The sequence below is a fragment of the Triticum urartu genome, chromosome 6A (genome assembly GCF_056163025.1).
Source record: "Triticum urartu cultivar PI428250 chromosome 6A, HENAU_Tu73, whole genome shotgun sequence".
Classification (NCBI taxonomy): Eukaryota; Viridiplantae; Streptophyta; class Magnoliopsida; order Poales; family Poaceae; genus Triticum; species Triticum urartu.
Window position 1 is genome coordinate 123915302 of NC_141878.1, and position 18469 is coordinate 123933770.

The 18469-nt window shown below is 47.4% G+C and overlaps 1 pseudogene; it reads right to left on the bottom strand.

Annotated features, from left to right (window-relative positions):
• Positions 1 to 750: 750 nt before the first annotated feature.
• Positions 751 to 18197, bottom strand: LOC147964405 (uncharacterized; annotated as a pseudogene).
• Between the last annotated feature and the right edge of the window lie 272 nt (positions 18198 to 18469).

An 18469-nucleotide genomic window follows, 5' to 3' on the forward strand; every position in this document is an offset into this window, starting at 1 on the left:
CTAGGCCCAAATAAATTTGTTTGAAATTTAGTAAATTAGAAAGGCATTTAACTAATTGTTTTAGCTACTGTTTTCATCACTTTTGAGCACTTAAACATTTTATAAAAACTTGGTTTCACCACCAATAATATTTATGAATATTTGGCACATGATGAACATTTTAGTTTTCATGTTTGAGCATTTTTAAAATTCACACAATTTGAAATTGAATTCAACTGGAATTTGAAATGGAATATTGATCAAAGTGACCAAGAACTGTTATGGCAAAATGATTAGCTTGATCTCAGGGATTACTGTAGCATCATTACACCGGGGTGTTACAACTCTCCTCCTCTAAAAGAAATTCTCGTCTCGAGAATTAAAAGGTAGAAGGGAAAAGATCGGGGTATTCAGCCCGGAGGTTATCTTCGCGTTCCCAAGTGGCTTCCTCTTTAGTATGATTCGACCATTGCACCTTGAGGAACTTGGTAACCTTCTGGCGTGTTCGACGTTCAGCTTCTTCAAGAATGCGGATCAGATACTTTTTGTATGTGAGATCATCTTGAACTTTAATCAATTCCGGATCCACTTCACGTTCCGGATCCTTGAAGCAACGACGAAGTTGCGACACGTGGAAGACGTCATGGACGTGAGAGAACTGAGGTGGCAACTCCAGTTGATAAGCCACCAGTCCACGACGGGCCAGAATGCGGAAGGGACCAATGTAGCGCGGAGCTAGCTTGCCCTTGACTCCGAACCGATGAGTGCCTCTCAAAGGAGTGACACGCAGATAAGCTTGTTCACCAGGTTGATAAGTTGAACCCAGTGTTTCCGGTCATAGTTGCTCTTCTGGCGGGACTCGGCCGCCTTGAGATTATCCCAGACAATGTGAACCTGCTCTTCAGCTTGTTGAATGATGTCTGGACCAATGAGCGGCCGTTCCCCAGTTTCTGGCCAATTCAGAGGGGTTCGGCACTTACGTCCATAAAGCACATTGAAGGGTGCCATCTTCAAGCTGGCTTGATAGCTATTGTTATAAGAGAACTCCACATAAGGGAGAGATTCTTCCCACTTCTTACCGAAAGAAATAAGACAAGCCCGAATCATGTCTTCAAGAATTTGATTGACTCGCTCGACTTGGCCTTGGGATTGGGGATGATAAGCAGTGCTCTAGGTAATATGAGTTCCCATTGCCTCTTGGAAACTATCCCAGAACTTTGAAGTGAATATACTGCCACGGTCTGAACTGATCTCCTTCGGAATGCCGTGGAGTGACACAATTCGGGAGATATACAAGTTTGCTAATTGACTAGCAGTGATAGTCTCCTTGACTGGTAGAAAGTGAGCGACCTTTGAGAATTGGTCGATGACGGCAAAGATAGCATCATTACCTTTCTGAGACTTGGGAAGGCCAGTGACGAAGTCCATCTGAATCTTATCACACTTCCATTCAGGAATCGGAAGCAGTTGTAGAAGTACAGCCGGTTTCTGATGTTCTGCTTTGACGCGACGACAAACGTCACATTCTTCGATATATCGAGCAATATCTTGCTTCATCTTGGACCAGCAATATTTCTGACGAATGTCTAAGTACATCTTGGTACTTCCCGGATGAATAGAGAGAGGGGTGTCATGCGCTTCTTTCATTACCTTCTTTGTCATAAGCTCGAACCGAGGTACTACAATACGATCTCTGAAGTATAAGGTTCCATCTTCACCAAGTGAGAAATCTCTGGATTTCTCTAAGGCAAGATCCTTTTTCATCAAATCAACATGAGCATCCTTGGCTTGTGCAGACTTAATTGCTTTTAGAAGAGTTGGTTCCAAGACAAGGTTATTCAGAGAACCCTGTGGAACTAGTTGAAGGTTCAGCTTGCATAGCTCTTCATAAAGGCGGGGTTGGGCTTTGTAGACCATGTGGTTATTGCAATAAGACTTACGGCTCAGGGCATCGGCCATTACATTAGCCTTATCAGGGGTATAGGATATACCGTAGTTGTAGTCAGCAATAGCTTCCATCCATCGCTGCTGATGGAGGTTCAGATCTGGCTGAGTAAACAGGTACTTCAGACTCTGATGATCGGTGAAAATCTCGCAACGGTTACCGAGAAGGTACTGTCGCCATAGCTTCAATGCATAGTTAACCGCAGCAAGCTCAAGGTCATGAACTAGGTAGTTCTCTTCATGAGGACGCACTTGACGAGAGGCATAAGCAATCACTCTACGCTCTTGCATTAGGACATAGCCTAATCGTTGACGTGAAGCGTCGTAATAGATGACAAAGTCCTTGCGAGAATCAGGGGGAGCAAGCACTGGGGCAGATGTCAGCTTTTCTTTGAGTGCCTGGAAACTTTCCTGACATTTGTCTGTCCAATCGAACTTGACGCCCTTGTGAAGCAGATTGGTCAGTGGCTTGGCGATCTTGGAGAAGTTCTCGACAAAGTGGAGACAATAGCTGGCTAGACCGAGAAAGCTTCTGACTTGCTTGATAGTCTTCGGAGGGGTCCAGTCAAGAATAGCCTGAACGCACTCTGGGTTGATGGCAATACCATCCTTGGAGATGACATGACCAAGGTAGGTGACTTCGGGTAACCAAAATTCGCACTTGGAATACTTGGCATAAAGTTGATGTTCTCGAAGCTTCTCTAGAACAAGTCGAAGATGTTCAGCATGTTCTTCTTTGTTCTTCGAATATACCAGGATATCATCCAGATAGACCACGACGAACTTGTCGAGGTAATCCATGAATATGTAGTTCATCAAACGGGAGAATGTGGCTGGAGCATTGGTGTAACGCCCCGGATATAACTTTCCCAATTTGTACTCCAACTCTTGCCGTTTCTGGCGTTAAGTTATATTTATTTCTCGGGTTCGGGTCTTTGTCTCCGTGTGTTGTTTTCGTTTTCGTGCATCTCATATCATGTCATCATGTGCATTGCATTTGCATACGTGTTCATCTCATGCATTCGAGCATTTTCCCCGTTGTCCGTTTTGCATTCCGGCGCTTCGTTCTCCTCCGGTGGTCAATTCTAGCGTTCTTTCGTGTGTGGGGATTAAACGTTTCCGTATTGGACCGAGACTTGTCATGCGGCCTTGGTTTACTACCGGTAGACCGCCTGTCAAGTTTCGTATCATTTGGACTTCGTTTGATACTCCAACGGTTAACCGAGGGACCGAAAAGGCCTCGTGTGTGTTGCAGCCCCACACCCCTCCATTTTGGCCCAAAACCCACCAAACTCTGCTCCATCATCTAGAGCGTTCAATCACGATCGCGTGGCCGAAAACCGCGCCTCATTTGGACTCTCCTAGCTCCACTTATGCCTATAAATACACCCCCTTCGTTTTCGGATCTCTCTCTCCCCGAAACCCCACCCCCTAAAAAAAACGCATCCCGCCACCGACGGACACGTCCGCCCCCGGCCGGACGCGTCCGCCGCCGCGCCCAGCCAGCCGCATCTCGCCACGTGGCCCGCGCCACTCGCCTCCGCCGCCGGCCCGCGGAAGCCCGCGCCTGGCCCCCACGGCCCAGGGCGCCGCCGCCTCGCCCCGATCCACAGCGCCGCCGCCCCGCTTCTTCTCCTTCGGCGCCGGCCGCCCCGCCGACCGGAGTTCCATGCCGGAGGCCGCACCGGCCGCCCTTCGCCCGCCTCGCCGGAATGCCGCCCCGAGCCGGCCGGCTCCACCGCGTCCCTCGCCGGCCGCTGCCGCCGCCCCCGCCGCCGGTTCCGGCCGGGAGTGGCCGGATCTACCTCTCCGACGAACTCCGGCGAACTTCTTCAACTCCGGAGAGCTTCCCCGACCATCCTCGGTTCCCGTGCGATCTGGATCTGAGATCCGAAAATATCTCCACGGTTGACTTTTTATCCCCGAACCCTAATTTTTCGTGCATACTTTGACCGGTGATATCTCCGCATCCGTCGCTCCGTTTTAGACATATAGTATATCAAAATGTTCGCCTCGACGAGTACATCATTTGATTCCATTGTATCATTTTCATTTGAGCTCATCTTCATGCCCGAAATTCTGCTAGAAGGAGGCTTCGTGAGTTAATTGTCAGATCTGCTAGTTCATCTTAGACTTTTGTCATTTTTGCCATGATTATTGTGTGCATGCTATGCCTGTGAGTCCTTCATACGTTTTGTTAAGCATCTTGTTATCTTTCCAGAGGTGCAACCCATGCATTTTTAGGATGTGTGTGGTGAGTTGTGCAAGCTTGCAAAGTGAGGCACCCGGTAAATCTGTTTTCAGGGACTTAGTAGTTTTCACTAAGTCTGGGATTATTTAGTTCATGATGCCATATGTTCAGCTTGTTTCCTAGTGATCCGTGCCTCTTTTGAGGATGATCAGTAAAGGAGTTTTGTTAATCATGTTATGGTCTATCCATCCATGTCTTTGTTTGCAATTATGGAGCAACCTAGCGTGAGTCAATCAAGCTCTACTTTTGCTTTGTTGTGAATCTGGGCAGATCGTCAACTCGTTTGCGATTTTGCCGATGTTATTGTAGTTGATCCGTGCATGCTATGCCATTGTTCTTGCCATGTATAGCTAGTATTTTGTGCCTTCTTAATGGATGTATGCTTGCCTTGCCATGACTTGCACTGTGGTGAGTGAATCGAGCTCGTTTACATGCCTTCGTGAGTTATATTTCAGCATGTCTCAGTTTTCACTAAGTCTGAAAACTGATTGTGTTTTAGCTATGTTCGTGTGCTTGTTAGTATATTTTGTGAACCCATTTGGCCCCAGGTCACTTTGGGTCTTTTGTTAAGCTTGTTGAGTAGCTCCATGCCATGCTCTTCTTGTCATAATCAGGTCATGTATCATGTTGTTTTGCTGCTCCGAAGAGGGCTTCGTGATCTGAAATTTCAGACAAGTGTTAATTTCACTAAGTCTGGAATCTGTTTTGCATTTGCGTTTTTTGCCATGCTTGTTTGAACCTCTTAATGGATGAATTGGCCGTGGATCAGTGCTAGTATTTTGTTAAGCATTTTGTGTGCATCCCTGCCATGTATTTTGTTGCCATGTTTGGGTGCTGTAGCATGTTCATTTCGTTGCATTTAGATGCCTACTTGTTGTAAATCGCAGACCGGTGCAAATATTGAATCGCTTGCCATTTCCAAACCGTAACTCCGATTCCGGCGTTCTTTATATCGTTTTCAAGCGATTTCATCCCATCTTTCCAGTGGCACACTTGGTTTTCCAAGTTGAGTCCAGGTTCATGCATTTCCTGTCATATCTTGCATTTTGCATCCCGCATCGCATCCCGCATAGCATACCATCTTTGCATCTTATTGTTTGAGCTTGCCCGTGGTTGATTGTATCCTTGTTGCTTGTTTGTCTTGTTTGGGTAGAGCCGGGAGACGAGTTTGCTAACGAGGAGCCCGTTGAGTTTGCTTTTGAGGATCCAGTCAACTCTGACAACTGTGCACGCAAGATGATCATACCATCGAAATCACTACTATCTTTGCTATGCTAGTTTGCTCGCTCTTTTGCTATGCCATTGCTACGATGCCTACCTTTTTCTTGTCAGCCTCCCAATTGCCATGTTGAACCTCTAACCCACCATGTCCTAGCAAACCATTGATTGGCTATGTTACCGCTTTGCTCAGCCCCTCTTATAGCGTTGCTAGTTGCAGGTGAAGATTGGAGCCGTTCCTTGTTGGAACATTTATTTACTTGTTGGGATATTATTATATTACTATGTTATCTTAATGCATCTATATACTTGGTAAAGGGTGGAAGGCTCGGCCTCTCGCCTAGTGTTTTGTTCCACTCTTGCCGCCCTAGTTTCCGTCATATCGGTGTTATGTTCCCGGATTTTGCGTTCCTTACGCGGTTGGGTTATAATGGGAACCCCCTGATAGTTCGCCTTGATTAAAGCTTTTCCAGCAATGCCCAACATTGGTTTTACCATTTGCCACATATCCTTTTTTCCCTTGGGTTTCCGGAGCCCGAGGGTCATCTTTATTTTAGCCCCCCCACGGGCCAGTGCTCCTCTGAGTGTTGGTCCGAACTGAGCTGCCTGCGGGGCCACCTCGGGGAAACTTGAGGGTTGGTTTTACTCGTAGCTAGTCTCATCTGAGTGTGCCCTGAGAACGAGATATGTGCAGCTCCTATCGGGATTTGTCGGCACATTCGGGCGGTGTTGCTGGTCTTGTTTTAACCTGTCGAAGTGTCTTGAGTTACCGAGATACCGAGTCTGATCGGAACGTCTTGGGAGGAGGTCTATTCCTTCGTTGACCGTGAGAGCTTGTCATGGGCTAAGTTGGGACTCCCCTGCAGGGATTGAACTTTCGAAAGTCGTGCCCGCGGTTATGGGTAGATGGGAATTTGTTAATGTCCGGTTGTAGATAACTTGAACCTTAATTATTTAAAATGAATCAACTGAGTGTGTTACCGTGATGGCCTCTTCTCGGCGGAGTCCGGGAAGTGGACACGGTGTTGGAGTAATGTTTGCGCAGGTTGTTCTCTAGTTTCTCGCTCGTGCTTTGCCTCCTCTTCTCGCTCTCATTTGCGAATAAGATAGCCTCCATATATGCTAGTCGCTTGCTGCAGCTCCACATATATTTGCCTTACCCTTCCTATAAGCTCAAATAGTCTTGATCGCGAGGGTGCGAGATTGTTGAGTCCCTGTGGCTCACAGATTCCTATTACACCAGATGCAGGTCCAGGTGATTCCGCTCCAGGTGACGCATACGAGCTGAAGTGGGAGTTCGACGAGGACTCTCAGCGTTACTACATGTCTTTTCCCGATGATCAGTAGTGGTGCCTAGTTGGGGTTCGATTCGGGGCCTTGTCGCATGTTGGGTTCTCTTTTATTTTGGCGCCGTAGTCGGGCCATGAGTGTTTGGATGATGTAATGTTATTTATGTACTTGAATGACGTGGCGAGTGTAAGCCAACTATGTTCTCCCCTTTTATTATATATTACATGGGATGTTGTAATGATTGCCTAACTTGCAACATTGCTTTCAATGCGGTTATGTCTCTAAGTCGTGCCTCGACACGTGGGAGCTATAGCCGCATCGAGGGCGTTACAAGTTGGTAATCAGAGCCTTCCCCAACCTTAGGAGCCCCATTGCTTGATCATTTTTAGCAGCCGAGTTGTGTCTAGAAAAATGTTTTGAGTCATTTAGGAATTATATATCGGAGAGCTTAGGAATTCTTTTTACTTCCCAGTCTCCTCATCGCTCTGGTAAGGCATCCTGACGTAGAATTTTGACTCTTCTCTTCTCAAATTTCACTAAATTTTTTTTAGGATCACGCGAGTATCTTGGAATCGTTCCGATGGCTTATGATGAGAACATTGTCTTGGTGCCTCCTGTCAGGTGTTTAGTGGAAGTGTCCCGGGGAGTTGAGCTCTGAGGTGTTGTCATCATAATTTTATCGTTGCAATTCTGGAATACTTGAGATATGTTTGCCGACATCGAAAATCTCTTTTATGCAGTTCGTTGGTGAGATAACCTCGATGCCACCCAGTACTGGGGCGGGAGTTCGGGAGTATCGCCATAACTTGTATAACGGATGCTTTTCGAAGGTTGAGGTAGATGGTTTCCGAAGTTTTCTTGGTTATGTGTTGAAGGATGGATACAGCTGGATGTAGGATTTGCTAGTTTGGGTGATATTATGCTTCCCCTGTATCCCCAACACCTGATTGCATAACCAGAAAATTTCGGGAGTTTCATAGGTGGGAATTCTCGTAGCTCTAGTTCTTCTTCCATGGATATTGGTTTGAGATTGGGATTTCTTACCGATTATTCGTTCTTGGTCCGTACCTTGTTGATTTACTTCTTCTACCTAATTCTACGTGGCTTCTCAATTTATGGATATATGACCATTTCAAGAGGAATGCATTCGTTCATTTTGTTCGGATGTGAAGACTATATGTTGCAATTTTCATTCCGTTGGATTCAGCTTCTATATTATCTGTCAATGTGCTAATGGTGGTCAACCTCTTCAGGATGGCTCCTCCAACACGCACGACTCCGAATCCTGATCCGCCACCGCCTCCACCTCCTCCAGAGGCATGGCAAGCTGTGATGGCCGCAACCAATGCAAACACACAGCTGATCATGCAAATTCTTCAAGAGCGCAATCAAGGCAGTCAAGGGAATCAAGGAAACAACCAGAGTCACTTTGCTACACTCAACCAGTTCCTTGCTAACGGGCCAAAGACTTTCAGCAATTGTGTTGAGGCAACCGATGCTGACAATTGGCTTGTGGATGTGTGTAAGCATTTCGAGTGCAGTAACGTCAGGCCTGAGGACTTTGTCAAGTTCGCTTCCTTCCAACTCAAAGATCAAGCTGCAGAATGGTTCCAGCAGTACAAGGATTCCAGAGGTGGACGTGTTATCACTTGGGATGATTCCCATCGAGATTTCCGAGCTCATCATATTCCTCAGAGCGTGGTTGAAAGCAAGTGTGAGGAATTCCGCAATCTGAAGCAAGGCTCTTTGTCTGTCTATGACTACAACAAGTTGTTCCAGAAGCTTGCCCGCTTTGCCAAGAAGGATGTGCCTGATGAGAAGAGCATGATATACCAGTTCAGGGGTGGTCTCAGAGAAGATATTCAGCTCGCTCTTGTTCTCTTTGAGCCCTTGAGATACGATGAGTTCTACAACATGGCACTGAAGTAAGAGGCTGCTCAGTTGAGGTGTGATGCTTCCAGGAAGCGAGTCAGAGATGCTACTCCTTCTTCCTCTACTCAAGTGGCCAAGCAGCAGAAGTTTTGGCTTCTCCTCCTCCGTTCCATCAGCCGTATCAGCAGAAGAGCAAAGGTGGCAGTGATTCTTCCCACCCACCCAACCCTGCCTTTCAGAACAAGGCTTCGTCTCAAGCTCCAAGATCGAGTGCTCCGTATCACCGTCCGCTTTCAGAGGTCACGTGCAACAAGTGCCAACAGAAGGGCCACTATGCCAACAAGTGTCTCAACCAGAGGCGTCTTCCTCCTCCTCCTGTCAGATCGACAAGTACAGCTGTGGTCAAGCATAACCCCAAGCATGCTAAGGTCAATTTGATGAATGCAGCTCAGGCAAAGGACTCGTCAGATGTGATCATGGGTAACCTTCCTGTTAATGATATTCCCGCAAAAGTACTTTTTGACTCTGGTGCATCGCATTCCTTCATGTCATTTCCATTTGCATCGGAGAACAATTTTAGTACTAAGGCTTTACCTAGAGCTATGCAAGTTGTCTCTCCAGCTAAGCGTCTGAGTTCTAGTTTGATGGTTCCGGATATTTCTATCTTGATGGGTGATTTCAAGTTTCTGGCTTCTCCAATGGTTCTTGGTAACTCGGATATTGATCTTATTCTCGGGATGTATTGGCTTTCTAAGCACAAGGCTCAGCTTGATTGTGCAGCCAGGCAGATTCAATTGACTCATTCGTCTGAGGATGTAATTGTCTTTACCGCTCGGGATAATTCCATCCGTCTGTTTTCTCTCAATGAGAAGGGTGAATTGGACGCTATTTCGCAAATTCCAGTCGTTTGCGAATATCAAGACGTCTTTCCAGAAGAGCTTCCAGGAATGCCTCCGCACCGGCCAGTTGAATTCGTTATTGATCTTGAGCCTGGTACGGAACCTGTGTGCAAACGTCCTTACAAGCTCGGACCTGAAGAGTTGAAGGAGCTGAAGAAGCAACTCGATGAGCAAGAAAGAATGGGTCTTATCCGGCCTAGTTCTTCTCCGTGGGGTTGTGGTGTTCTTTTTGTGAAGAAGAAGGATGGAACGGACCGACTTTGTGTTGATTACCGTCCAGTGAACAAGAAGACCATCAAGAACAAATACCCACTTCCCAACATCAACGAGCTGTTCGAACAACTCAAAGGTTCCCAAGTATTCTCCAAGCTTGATCTCCGTATGGGTTATCACTAGATTCGCATTCGTGAAGAAGATATTCCCAAGACAGCATTCAGAACAAGCTTTGGTTCATATGAATACACTGTCATGTCTTTTGGCCTCGCCAACGCTCCTCCGACGTTCTCTCGCATGATGAACTTCATCTTCAACGCCTACACCAATGACTTCGTTTTGGTCTATCTCGACGACATTCTGGTTTTCTCCAAGAACAAGGAAGATCATGCCAAACACTTGCGTTTGGTGCTTGATAAGCTCAGGGAACATCAGTTCTACGCCAAGTTCTCCAAGTGTGAATTTTGGCTCGATGAGGTTCTTTATCTTGGTCATATCATCTCTGCCAAGGGCATTGCCGTGAATCCTGAGAAGGTGTCTGTGATTGTGAATTGGGAACCTCCTCAGAACGTGAAGCAACTCCGCAGTTTTCTCGGTCTCGCAAGCTATTGCCGAAGATTCGTTGAAAACTTTTCTAAGATCGCGAAGCCTCTCTCAAATCTTCTTCAGAAGCACGTCAAGTACGTTTGGTCTCCGGAGTGTGATATTGCCTTCAACACTTTGAAAGAGAAGTTGATCACTGCTCCAGTTTTGACTCCACCTGATGAATCCAAGCCGTACGAGGTCTTTTGTGATGCCTCTCTCCAAGGTCTTGGCGCAGTATTGATGCAAGAAAAGAAAGTGGTTGCTTATACATCTCGCCAGTTGAAGCCTAATGAGAAGAACTACCCCACTCATGATCTCGAGTTGGCGGCAGTTGTGCATGCTCTTTTGACTTGGAGACATCTTCTATTGGGAAGAAAAGTGGATATTTTCACTGATCACAAGAGTCTCAAGTACATCTTCACTCAGCCTAATCTCAACCTAAGGCAAACTCGATGGGTCGAAATGATTCAAGAGTATAATCCGAGTATCGAGTATACTCCAGGCAAGGCCAATGTGATCGCTGACGCTTTGAGCAGAAAGGCCTACTGCAGCAGTTTGATTCTTAAGCCTTATCAACCCGACCTTTGTGAAGCTTTCCGCAAACTGAATCTGCAAGTTGTTCCTCAAGGTTTCCTTGCCAACCTTCAAGTCTCTCCTACCTTAGAAGACCAGATTCGCCAAGCCCAGCTTCTTGATGCTATGGTGAAAAAGGTGAAGATTGGGATTGCCAAGAGTCAGTCCAAGTACAAGTGCTACCGCCTTGATGACAAGGACACTCTCTTCTTCGAGGATCGAATTGTTGTACCCAAAGGTGACCTTCGTAAAGTGATCATGAACGAGGCTCACAATTCTCTCCTCTCCATCCACCCTGGGAGTACGAAGATGTATCAGGACCTCAAGCAAGCTTATTGGTGGACTCGAATGAAGCGCGAGATCGCTCAATTCGTGAATGAATGTGATGTCCGCAGAAGAGTGAAGGCAGAACACCAAAGGCCAGCAGGTCTCCTCCAACCTCTTGCCATTCCAGAATGGAAGTTTGACCACATTGAAATGGACTTCGTGACTGGGTTTCCAAAGTCCAAGCGGGGCAATATGCTATATTCCTTGTCATCGACAAGCTCACCAAAGTGGCTCATTTTCTGCCTATCAAAGAGTCGATCACTGCAGCTCAATTGGCGGAACTCTATACCTCTCGAATTGTCTCTCTGCACGGTATTCCTCAAGTGATATCTTCAGACCGTGGCAGCATCTTTACCTCCAAGTTTTTGGATTCTTTTCAGAAGGCCATGGGCACCAACATCCGCTTCAGCACCGCTTTCCATCCTCAAACAAGCGGTCAAGTCGAGCGTGTCAACCAGATTCTTGAAGATATGCTCAGGGCTTGTGTGATCTCTTTTGGCATGAAGTGGGAGGATTGTCTTCCTTATGCTGAATTCTCCTACAACAATAGTTTTCAAGCAAGTTCGGGCAAGGCCCCATTTGAAATTCTGTATGGCAGGAAGTGCCGTACCCCTCTCAACTGGTCTGAAACCGGTGAACGTCAGCTGCTGGGTAATGACTTAATCACAGAGGCAGAAGAAATGTGCAAATTCATTCGTGATAACCTCAAAGCAGCCCAATCCCGCCAGAAGAGCTACTATGATAGTAAGCACCGTGATTTGGCTTTCGAGATCGGAGATCATGTTTACCTCCGCGTCTCTCCTATGAAAGGTACTCGTCACTTCGGTATCAAAGGGAAGCTTGCCCCTAGATACATGGGACCTTTCAAGATTGTCAGCAAGAGAGGCGACCTCGCCTATCAACTCGAGCTTCCTTCAAACTTTGCAAATGTTCATGATGTGTTCCATGTCTCTCAGCTTCAAAAGTGCTTCAAGACTCCTGACCGCACAGTCAACTTCGAGGACATTGCGCTCCAAGAAGATCTCTCTTATCGTGAGCACCCAGTTGCTATTCTTGAAGAGACTGAAGGCAAGACTCGCAACAAGTCAATCAAATTTCTCAAAGTCAAATGGTCACACCATTCCGACCGTGAAGCTACCTGGGAACGCGAGGATCACCTCCGTTCTGAGTACCCGGCGTTCTTTCAGTCCTAGATCTCGGGACGAGATCCTTTCGTAGTGGTGGAGTGTTGTAACGCCCCGGATATAACTTTCCCAATTTGTACTCCAACTCTTGCCGTTTCCGGCGTTAAGTTATATTTATTTCTCGGGTTCGGGTCTTTGTCTCCGTGTGTTGTTTTCGTTTTCGTGCATCTCATATCATGTCATCATGTGCATTGCATTTGCATACGTGTTCATCTCATGCATTCGAGCATTTTCCCCGTTGTCCGTTTTGCATTCCGGTGCTTCGTTCTCCTTCGGTGGTCAATTCTAGCGTTCTTTCGTGTGTGGGGATTAAACGTTTCCGGATTGGACCGAGACTTGTCATGCGGCCTTGGTTTACTACCGGTAGACCGCCTGTCAAGTTTCGTATCATTTGGACTTCGTTTGATACTCCAACGGTTAACCGAGGGACCGAAAAGGCCTCGTGTGTGTTGCAGCCCAACACCTCTCCATTTTGGCCCAAAACCCACCAAACTCTGCTCCATCATCTAGAACATTCGATCACGATCGCGTGGCCGAAAACCGCACCTCATTTGGACTCTCCTAGCTCCACTTATGCCTATAAATACACCCCCTTCGTTTTCGGATCTCTCTCTCCCCGAAACCCCACCCCCTAAAAAAAACGCATCCCGCCACCGACGGACACGTCCGCCCCCGGCCGGACGCGTCCACCGCCGCGCCCAGCCAGCCGCATCCCGCCACGTGGCCCGCGCCACTCGCCTCCGCCGTCGGCCCGCGGAAGCCCGCGCTTGGCCCCCGCGGCCCAGGGCGCCGCCGCCTCGCCCCGATCCGCAGCGCCGCCGCCCCGCTTCTTCTCCTCCGGCGCCGGCCGCCCCGCCGACCGGAGTTCCACGCCGGAGCCCGCACAGGCCGCCCTTCGCCCGCCTCGCCGGAACGCCGCCCCGAGCCGGCCGGCTCCGCCGCGTCCCTCGTCGGCCGCTGCCGCCGCCCCCGCCGCCGGATCCGGCCGGGAGTGGCCGGATCTACCTCTCCGACGAACTCCGGCGAACTTCTTCAACTCCGGAGAGCTTCCCCGACCATCCTCGGTTCCCGTGCGATCTGGATCTGAGATCCGAAAATATCTCCTCGGTTGACTTTTTATCCCCGAACCCTAATTTTTCGTGCATACTTTGACCGGTGATATCTCCGCATCCGTAGCTCCGTTTAGACATATAGTATATCAAAATGTTCGTCTCGACGAGTAAATCATTTGATTCCATTGCATCATTTTCATTTGAGCTCATCTTCATGCCCGAAATGCTGCTAGAAGGAGGCTTCGTGAGTTAATTGTCAGATCTGCTAGTTCATCTTAGACTTTTGTCATTTTTGCCATGATTATTGTGTGCATGCTATGCCTGTGAGTCCTTCATATGTTTTGTTAAGCATCTTGTTATCTTTCCAGAGGTGCAACCCATGCATTTTTAGGATGTGTGTGGTGAGTTGTGCAAGCTTGCAAAGTGAGGCACCCGGTAAATCTGTTTTCAGGGACTTAGTAGTTTTCACTAAGTCTGGGATTATTTAGTTCATGATGCCATATGTTCAGCTTGTTTCCTAGTGATCCGTGCCTCTTTTGAGGATGATCAGTAAAGGAGTTTTGTTAATCATGTTATGGTCTATCCATCCATGTCTTTGTTTGAAATTATGGAGCACCCTAGCTTGAGTCAATCGAGCTCTACTTTTGCTTCGTTGTGAATCTGGGCAGATCGTCAACTCGTTTGCGATTTTGCCGATGTTATTGTAGTTGATCCGTGCATGCTATGCCATTGTTCTTGCCATGTCTAGCTAGAATTTTGTACCTTCTTAATGGATGTATGCTTTTCTTGCCATGACTTGCACCGTGGTGAGTGCATCGAGCTCGTTTACATGCCTTCGTGAGTTATATTTCAGCATGTCTCAGTTTTCACTAAGTCTGAAAACTGATTGTGTTTTAGCTATGTTCGTGTGCTTGTTAGTATATTTTGTGAACCTTTTGGACCCAGGTCACTTTGGGTCTTTTGTTAAGCTTGTTGAGTAGCTCCATTCCATGCTCTTCTTTGTCATAATCAGGTCATGTATCATGTTGTTTTGCTGCTCCGAAGAGGGCTTCGTGATCTGAAATTTCAGACAAGTGTTAATTTCACTAAGTCTGGAATCTGTTTTGCATTTGCGTTTTTTGCCATGCTTGTTTGAACCTCTTAATGGATGAATTGGCCGTGGCTCAGTGCTAGTCTTTTGTTAAGCATTTTGTGTGCATCCCTGCCATGTATTTTGTTGCCATGTTTGGGTGCTGTAGCATGTTCATTTCGTTGCATTTAGATGCCTACTTGCTCTAAATCGCAGACCGGTGCAAATATTGAATCGCTTGCCATTTCCAAACCGTAACTCCGATTCCGGCGTTCTTTATATCGTTTTCACGCGATTTCATCCCATATTTCCAGTGGCACACTTGGTTTTCCAAGTTGAGGCCAGGTTCATGCATTTCCTGTCATATCTTGCATTTTGCATCCCGCATCACATCCCGCATAGCATACCATCTTTGCATCTTATTGTTTGAGCTTGCCCGTGGTTGATTGTATCCTTGTTGCTTGTTTGTCTTGTTTGGGTAGAGCCGGGAGACGAGTTCGCTAACTAGGAGCCCGTTGAGTTTGCTTTTGAGGATCCAGTCAACTCTGACAACTGTGCAGGCAAGATGATCATACCATCGAAATCACTACTATCTTTGCTATGCTAGTTTGCTTGCTCTTTTGCTATGCCATTGCTACGATGCCTACCTTTTTCTTGTCAGCCTCCCAATTGCCATGTTGAACCTCTAACCCACCATGTCCTAGCAAACCGTTGATTGGCTATGTTACCGCTTTGCTCAGCCCCTCTTATAGCGTTGCTAGTTGCAGGTGAAGATTGGAGCCGTTCCTTGTTGGAACATTTATTTACTTGTTGGGATATTATTATATTACTATGTTATCTTAATGCATCTATATACTTGGTAAAGGGTGGAAGGCTCGGCCTCTCGCCTAGTGTTTTGTTCCACTCTTGTCGCCCTAGTTTCCGTCATATCGGTGTTATGTTCCCGGATTTTGCGTTCCTTACGCGGTTGGGTTATAATGGGAACCCCCTAATAGTTCGCCTTGATTAAAGCTTTTACAGCAATGCCCAACATTGGTTTTACCATTTGCCACCTATCCTTTTTTTCCCTTGGGTTTCCGGAGCCCGAGGGTCATCTTTATTTTAGCCCCCCCACGGGCCAGTGCTCCTCTGAGTGTTGGTCCAAACTGACCTGCCTGCGGGGCCACCTCGGGGAAACTTGAGGGTTGGTTTTACTCGTAGCTAGTCTCATCTGAGTGTGCCCTGAGAACGAGATATGTGCAGCTCCTATCGGGATTTGTCGGCACATTCGGGCGGTGTTGCTGGTTGTTTTAACCTGTCGAAGTGTCTTGAGTTACCGAGATACCGAGTCTGATCGGAACGTCTTGGGAGGAGGTCTATTCCTTCGTTGACCGTGAGAGCTTGTCATGGGCTAAGTTGGGACTCCCCTGCATGGATTGAACTTTCGAAAGCCGTGCCCGCGGTTATGGGCAGATGGGAATTTGTTAATGTCCGGTTGTAGATAACTTGAACCTTAATTATTTAAACTGAATCAACTGAGTGTGTTACCGTGATGGCCTCTTCTCGGCGGAGTCCGGGAAGTGGACACGGTGTTGGATTAATGTTTGCGCAGGTTGTTCTCTAGTTTCTCGCTCGTGCTTTGCCTCCTCTTCTCGCTCTCATTTGCGAATAAGATAGCCTCCATATATGCTAGTCGCTTGCTGCAGCTCCACATATATTTGCCTTACCCTTCCTATAAGCTCAAATAGTCTTGATCGCGAGGGTGCGAGATTGCTGAGTCCCTGTGGCTCACAGATTCCTATTACACCAGATGCAGGTCCAGGTGATTCCGCTCCAGGTGACGCGTACGAGCTGAAGTGGGAGTTCGACGAGGACTCTCAGCGTTACTACGTGTCTTTTCCCGATGATCAGTAGTGGTGCCTAGTTGGGGTTCGATTCGGGGCCTTGTCGCATGTTGGGTTCTCTTTTATTTTGGCGCCGTAGTCGGGCCATGAGTGTTTGGATGATGTAATGTTATTTATGTACTTGAATGACGTGGCGAGTGTAAGCCAACTATGTTCTCCCCTTTTATTATATATTACATGGGATGTTGTAATGATTGCCTAACTTGCGACATTGCTTTCAATGCGGTTATGTCTCTAAGTCGTGCCTCGACACGTGGGAGCTATAGCCGCATCGAGGGCCTTACAATTGGTCAAGCCAAAAGACATGACGGTGTACTCGTAAGAACCATAACGAGTGACGAATGCGGTTTTTGGAATATCCTCTTCACGAACATGGATCTGGTGGTAACCCAACCTCAAGTCGAGTTTAGAGAATATCGATGAACCAGCCAGTTGATCATACAGATCATTGAACCGAGGAAGGGGATATTTGTTCTGAATTGTAGCTTGGTTGATAGGACGGTAGTCTTGGACCAAACGATTCGTTCCATCCTTCTTCTTTACAAAGAGAGAAGGTGCTCCCCAAGCTGAGGAACTTGGACGAATGAATCCACTGCGAAGAGATTTATCGATTTCCTCCTTAAGTTCAAGGAGCTCATGAGGCGGCATCTTGTAGGGTCGTTTGGCAATAGGAATAGTGCCTGGTTTCAAGTCGATGACGAACTCGACAGCCCGAACAAAAGGTATTCCTGGAAGTTCTTCTGGAAAGACGTCTAGGAAGTCGCGAACAACTCGAATCATTTCAATTCCCTCAAGAGGTGTTGTGTTCAACGCATGCAAGACATAAAGTCGTGCTTCAGCGTTTTGAACAAGTTGAGCATGGTAGCTTACTATCTCATCGGAAGGATGTAGGAGGTGAACGACCTTGGTGGCGCAAACGATAGAAGCAGTATGCGCTTTCAACCATTCCATTCCCAGAATGAGGTCAATATTGGAAGACTCCAGAATAATGGGAGAAACAAGGAATTCCAACCCTTCAATCTCAACGGGAATATTGCGACCAATCATGGTAGTTTGACATCGGCCCGCAGGGGTGCGTACCACTATCGGAGTGTTCATGGGCTCGCATCGAATGTCGTGTGTGTATGCAAACTTTTCTGACATAAATGAATGCAAAGCTCCCGAATCAAATAAAACAGAAGCCGGTACTGAATTAACGAGAAGAGTACCCATCACAGTGGCAGGCTGGTCTTGAGCTTCATTTAGATCAATGTTATTAGCCTGCCCACGACCATAAGGTCGGGCATTGTTGTTGCCGGGTTGATTGTTACCACGATCGGCAGCAGGAAGAGCCAGTTGATTTTTGATTTTGAGGACAGTTCCTGGAGTAGTGACCCGGAAGGCCACACTTGAAGCATAGACCATCATTGGGATTGCGAGCAGAAGCTTGGGGTGGTACAACCCGAAGAGGCTGCCTCTGTGGTGGAGGGGGAAGACGAGGTGCAGCATAAGACTGTCTTGGTGCCAGTGCAGTTGGCTGATACATGCTGTGGGGGATCCATATCCGACGCTTCTGCGCTGATGGGCCCGAAGATGAGCCAGTGTCACGGCTGCGCCTGAGGGATCCCCGGTGTTCCTGAAGACCAGTCTCAACCTGAATAGCCTTGTTCACCAAGGTGGCAAAGTCGGCAAAGTCATGAACGAGCAGTGCTAGCTTGATATCAGGGTGAAGTCCATCACGGAACTTTTCTTGCCTACGAGCATCAGTTGCAATGTCTTCTTCAGCATAACGTGACAAGTCCAGAAATTCCCGCTGATAAGCATCTACAGTCTTGTTGCCTTGGGTGAGGTTGCGGAAATCTCGCTTCTTCCTGTCCATGATTCCCTGAGGAATGAAGCGGGCATGGAAGGCAGCTTGGAAATCCGACCAAGTGATGACCGTTCCAGTAGGCAGGGTATGCCTGTGGCTATCCCACCATTGAGCAGCGGGACCCTTCAGAAAGAAAGATGCAAAGGTTACATAACTAGCAGGGGCCACACTAGCAGACTCCATTTCATACGTGATGTCGCCGAGCCAGTCATCAGCATCAAGGGGTTGAGTTGAGCTGCGGCAAATAGTTGGGTTGAGACGCATGAAGTCTTGCAGAATTA